The sequence below is a fragment of the Echinops telfairi genome, unplaced genomic scaffold (assembly GCF_000313985.2).
Source record: "Echinops telfairi isolate 266 unplaced genomic scaffold, ASM31398v2 ScPeMD7_7427;HRSCAF=8465, whole genome shotgun sequence".
Lineage (NCBI taxonomy): Eukaryota > Metazoa > Chordata > Mammalia > Afrosoricida > Tenrecidae > Echinops > Echinops telfairi.
In genome coordinates, this window is record NW_022111327.1 from 8,782,312 (window position 1) to 8,789,068 (window position 6,757).

Consider the following 6,757-nt stretch of genomic DNA (forward strand, 5'->3'; position numbering starts at 1 on the left):
CCACTAATTTTTACAAAAGCTGAGTGCTACAGTGTTCTTCAAAATTGCCGCTGGTACATTCAAACCTTTCACTTAGTTGATCACTTCATCCCTGTCTGCTATTGAGTAGTTTTCTAATTCATAGGAACCCGATGGAGGGTTTCCACAACTTTACATCTTTATGGAAGCCAACAGCATCATCCTTTTCCCCTCAGAGTGGTTAGTGTGTTTCCCTGCCCAACTGTTTAGCAGCCCAGCACCTGACCCACAGCTCCACCAGGGAAGTGTCTTCAATTCTTGTATCCAAATCCCAAAATGTTGAGCCAGAATCTTAAATAAGAACTAAAATTGTTATTTAACTTCATGAATAGGCATCTTAAGAGGTGCACCTCAAAAATATGATGCTGATCCATAGGATATCCTTTCAAAAGTACTGGCCCTGCCTGTGTTAAGAACTACCCTAGACATGTGGGTTATGTATATGATATTGACATTCGGTATGGATCATAGTCTGGAGAGGCTCACAATCTATTTGGGGAAACAGAAAATTAAATAATTACAAGGGTCTGTCGTAGGAGTATGAATATAATACTGTGAGGTTGCTACTACCTGCAGGAGTCAGGGAAAGCCTCATAGAATTGATGGACAGTGGAGTAGCATTATAAGCTGTGCTACCTTGAAAAGAAGAGACTGTTAGAGAATGAGGTAGTTAGTTTATTGTGTCAACCATAGCCCATAAACACATGTGGGGTTAATTGAAGGGGGGGCGGGGGTGGTGGTAAATGGCTTTGTGAGCCTCGCCTTTCTGGTTCTTGGGTCTCTTGCTTCATGATGGTCATACCAACGTGCAGCTGTCTTAGCCAGTTCCCTGATTCAGCTGGCAAGGCTCACTTCCTGAAGACACCCCTGAGGAGAATCCACATGGACCTACCTCAATGTAGCCCTGGGTGCTGGAGCAGCCATGTGGAGACCGCTGCCAGCGCTGAGATGCTTACACATTCACTGATTTTCTTTCCTCCTGCAGTCGGCGTCATTGCGTGTGTTTTATGAGATGGAGGAGGGCTTTGTGGATCAGTGTTGGACATATGGGTTAATGTTGGACTCGTGGGCTTGGGCAGCACTGGGTTGGGATGTTTGCTTGATGCGCACTTAACCTTTATATAAAACGCTCTCTTATACATGAGTTTCTGTGCATTTGCTTCTCTAAAGTATCCAGACTAACACAGAGAAATAACAATTTTCAGAAATTCAAGTTACCAAGAAGACTTATTGAGTCTCAAAGTTATGTGAATATAGGAGAGGATCACAGGCCTCTATTTCTTCCAGCTTTGTATATCATTGTGATTATCTTTTACATATGTATTTATGTACAAGGTCATGTAAACAAAGCCTTGTATAATGTTCTTTGGAATGGTTTAGTACCTTTTCAAAGGTAGTTTTGACGAGATGTAGTTACATCTTATGTTGCTGCCTTCACACTGAAACCTACACCCCTCACCCTGACTTATCCTGGCATTTTAACCAACTGTTTTAGAAGTGACAATGTTCTAGGTAAAGGGACCAAACTTGTTAGATAATTGTGTTATTAAAGGATATGGCATATTTGGAAACCAGACTCTCAGAAGGTGAGAAAACGGTCTCAGAGGTTATATGGAGTTGATATCAGGTAGGCTAGGTAGGGTCCAGTTATTAAAGGCAATGCTTAGAACAAAACAAAATACAAAATCGAACTCACTGTCATTGAGTCTGTGCTGACTTATAGCAACTCTATAGGGCAGAGTAGAGCTGCCTCTGTGAATTCCCGAGGCTCTAACTACTTGCAGGAGTAGAAACCCTCTCTTTCTCTCAAGAAGTGGCTAGTGCTGCCCTTGTGATTCCCAGTGAAACATGTAACCACTACGCCACCATGGCTCCTACATGCTAAGGACATTGGCCTTTAAATGGAAGAAAGTTGAAGCTGCTGACCGGGTTCAAATATGTGAATGACAAGCTCAGGTTGGCATTCTGGAAAGATCATTTATTGGTCAGGTGATGAACACTCTGGAGCAGAAGAGACAGGGCCTCACAGACACTCAGGGAGGCTCCACCCAGTTCCATTTTGGTGAAGGCTCTTGATATCTTCAAGAGGCCCAAAATGGCAGGACAGATAGTACAAACTATTATAAATAATCATGTTTAACAAAATAACACTTTTAACACACACAGAACACGATGGCCATTTGTATGATCTCATTTTAAGATATCATAAATCTAAACAGGAAACCTAAGCTACCACCCTATCCTAAATCTGGCCTTATTTCCAGACTCCATCACAGTCTAAAACCTAGAGCAAGCAATTTAATCTCTGGGAGTCTCAGTTTCCCTGATGTGGGAGATCATAATAACTCATACAGTGTAAGGACTAAATGAGACTACACATGTCCAGTGCCTGGCATACTCTGGTGCTGAACATGTGTTAATACTGCTTCACACTCTTTATAAGAATGAATCTTTGACCATGCCCACACTTACTGGGCACACAAATGCATCTGGGCATCTGGGCACACAAATGCAGGTTCTGATCTGCATGCTGCCCTGGGGCCAAGGTTGAAAATGGATAGAGCCCACTAAGCTTCCCAGTGCTTCTCCTTTACTTCCGTGTTGAACATCCATCACTGAGGAGAGTGTATTCTCTACCTCAGGTGCTCTGGTACTCTGCTTATTAGAGCCCTCTGCCCGCATGTTCACCTCAGTATGGATGAATTGTGCCATCACCCTGTTCGCTCTCCCAAGAGTATTTGCAAAGCAATCTGGGGCACTGGGTGTAGAATTAAAGAATGCTCTTTGAAAGAGCATTTGAGGCCTCCACTAATCTAAATCATAAATCCCTCAGAAGTAAGGGGGGTGCTTTCTGCTGCTCCTGGGGTTGTACCTAGAAGGGTACTTACTCTCAAGTGCTTTTGGGGTCCGTGTGCTTTTCCCCTGCTCAAAGATCAGTACTCCCTTTGGGCTCAGTGTTTTTGTCTGGGGCACAGAGACCTGTAACTCACAGTAACAATTCCCCAGCTGAACAACAGCAATAACTCACAGTGCCGCAATGAGTTGCCTGGGCTCCTGTTAACTTTGCAGAATCAAGTCATGGAGTTGGCATGAGATTCATGAGTACTTAGATGCTCTGCTTCATAATCAGGGTGATTTAAGAACATAGCATCAGCTAAATGGGTCCCTGGGTCTCAGCCAACTTCCCAGGGCACCAGTTCCAAGACTCACCATTTGCAGGATCTTGTCACTTAGGATTCCCCAGAGATGTATATTTTAAGAGCTGGTAAAAGCCCAGTCTGAATAGAAACTTTGGGAGTTTAATTCATTCTGTTAAGGGGGGAGGGGAATCTCCATTTATCACTATTACACACTGATAATAGATAGTGTTTGATTGTGCCCTATTTGGAAGTGGCAGAGGTGAGAGGTGAAAATACAAATGGCTCCCAGATCCTGTTGACTTCTTTTTTTTTTTTTTTTGACAGGGGGCCTATCAATTTCTCCCTGGCAGGAGAAAAGCCACACAAACCAACCTCACTGCCAGTCAGGGAGAGATGTTTATTTAGGAGTTAATTGTGTAATTTGGCTGCAATGTCAGCTTTATTTTGTGCTCACATCTTTTTTTTAAGAATTTTTAAATTTATTTTTATTTTTTAAATAATTGTATTGGGGGCTCGTACAACTCTTATCACAATCCATACATCCATTCATTGTGTCAAGCACATTTGTACATATGTTGCCATCATCATTCTCAAAACATTTGCTTTTCTACTTGAACCCTTGGCATCAGCTCTTCATTTTTCCCCCTCCCTCCCTGCTCCCCCTCCCAGATGAACCCTTGATAAATTTATAAATTATTATTATTTTGTCATATCTTACACCATCTGATGTCTCCCTTCACCCAATTCTTCACTGTCCGTCCCCCAGGGAGGAGGTTATATGTAGATCCTTGTGATCTCTTCCCCCTTTCTCCCTCACCTTCCCTCCACCCTCCTGGTATCACCACTCTCACCATTGGTCCTGAAAGGTTCATCTGTCCTGGATTTCCTGTGTTTCCAGTTCCTATCTGTACCAGTGTACATCCTCCAGTCCAGCCGGATTTGTAAGGTAGAATTGAAATCATGATAGTGGAGAGGGGGAGGAAGCATTCAAGAACTAGAGGAACACTGTATGTTTCATCATTGCTACACTGCACCCTGACTGGCTCATCTCCTCCCCATGGCCCTTCTGCAAGGGGATGTCCAATTTTCCACCGATGGGCCCTGGGTCCACACTCCACACTCCCCCCTCATTCACAATGCTATTATTTTTTGTTGTTGTTTTTTTTGGTCTTTGATACCTGGTCGCTTTGATGCCTTGTAATCTCACCGGCTGGTGTGCTTCTTCCATGTGGGCTTTGTCGTTTCTCAGTTAGATGTCCACTTGTTTATTTTCCAGCCTATAGGACCCCAGATTCTATATATTTTGATAGTCGGGCACCATCAGCTTTCTTCACCGCATTTGCTTATGCACCTGCTTTGTCTTCAGCGATCATGTCGGGTAGGCTGGTGTGCTTCTTCCATTTGGGCTTTGTTGTTTCTCAGCTAGATGGCCTCTTGTTTATCTTCAGGCCTTTAAGACCTCAGATACTATATCTTTTGGTATCTGGGCACTTCTAATTGCCCTTTCTCCCCTAAAAAAAAAGATGTTTCTTTATATCTTTTTCAAGCACGGATTCCGAGGATTTGGGTGCTGAAAAAAGATTGCATCCTACGGCCACCAAAAAATTCTAGGCTAAAATTCATCCACTCAAGGCTGAAAATCTACTCATTCTTAGTGATCCGTTTCAGAGTTTAATAATCTTTATGACCAATAGGGTTTCCAGCATCTCACCCTAAATACCTCTAGCTATGATTTAATCTTTTGTGTGGTAGACTCCAATAGAAGACAAATCTTCCCATTGCATATCCTTCAGTAGCTAACTAGTTATATTCCCTCCCTGTGCGTTTTCTTCCCCACAGTCTTCATTTGTTGAACTTTCCTTGCTGACTGTACAAAAGCCTCTCTCCAAGCCATCCTTGTACCTCATGGATTGAATGAATGTGAACAGCAATAAAAAAGAGAAAGAAAATTCAGAAATATGAGGGGGACATAAAGGAAGCCCCCCCTCCATTTCTATTATCATACCATCGATCTTTCAAATATTTGTATGGACTTTTATTTGGTGAAATACAATACATGTCCACAATTTTTACAAATTAAAAATAGAGACTAGAATGCTCCAGCAGTCTGACTACTGAGCCCCCAAGGCTGAGATTTCTGTTGTGTATGCATTTGTCCAGATGTGTGTGTGCCCCTGTGTATGAATGGGTGTTTTCACCGAGTGAGAGTCTACCTTATTTATAATTTTATATCTTGTTTTATTCAGGTAACAGTACATCACAGACATCACCTGTACATGGACTCCTCGTTGATTGACTATCTCGTTACGTGATATTTTGTATTTACAATAGTGTAAAACCTACTGTTCTTGATATTTTCTTCCACACATTCACCTTTCCCAGGGCACCAGTTCCAAGACTCACCATTTGCAGGATCTTGTCATTTAGCTTTTGCCTCCCTAGAAGGGGATTTTTGAAATGCAGAATTAGCAGTAGAAAATGGCAGAGTAGATAGAAATAACACTGGGCAGAATATCTCTGACTGAAAGGGAAGAGGACTTGAAGGTCTTATTGATGAAGGTCCAAGACTACAGACTCCGGTATAGCTCATGCCTGAATGTAAATAAAACAACAATAAATGTCCTTATAACTGGAACAATAGACACTATCATGATAAATATAGAAAATATTGAAGCTATTAAGGATTTCATTCTATTTGGATCCACAGTGCTCTTGGAAGCTGCATTGAAGAAATCAAACAACATATTGCATTGGTCAAATCTATTGCAAAAGACCTCTTTCAAGTGCCAAATAGCAAGGATGTCGCTTGAGGACTATGGTATGGCATATGTAATTTCCTCAAATGCATGTGAAAGTTCCACAAAGAATAAGGACAAAAGAATTGGTGGCATTGGAATATGATATTAAGAAATATTGAATATATCGTGGACTTCCAGAGGAAAACAAGCAGATCTGTTTTGGGTAAAGTACTACCATGATACTCTTTAGAAGCAAGGATGGTGAGATTTGATCTCAAGTATTTGGACCTGCCAGGCCCGGGGAAGCATATCATGCTTAATAAAGTGGAAAGTCACCCTTCTGCCCCTGCAACAAAAAAAGAGGAAACCCCTCTACAAGGTGGATTGACACAGTGGTTATAACAATGAGCTAAATCATAATTTCAAGGGTGGTGTTAGGTCCTGTTGAAGCCAACTTGGCAGCACTTACCAACCCCAATGGATAGAAAGATGTGTGAACAGAAAGAAGACTTTTATTTTGGAGACATAGTCCGCATCCTTTCTTTTCCTTCTGACCCATCCTATCAGAAACATAATGGTTCTCTGTGAGCAGCAAGGCTCTAAAGGGTTGAGTCACGCAGGGTGCCATGTAGTTCCTTCTTTCAGCAATAGTGTGGTCTCCATTTCCAGTTAAGTGCCAATTGGCTGTCATGTGGTACAAAAAGCTAATTTTCATGAGGAAAAGCATGGAGCGACCGGAAGCACACGCCAGATGGTTAATTGACAAGGCAGGCCTGTAAGAAACTGCATGTAGCTAGCAAATGGGCATTACAAAGGCATTCAGTACATCAGAGGAGAGAGGGCTCAGGAGCCGTAAAAGGC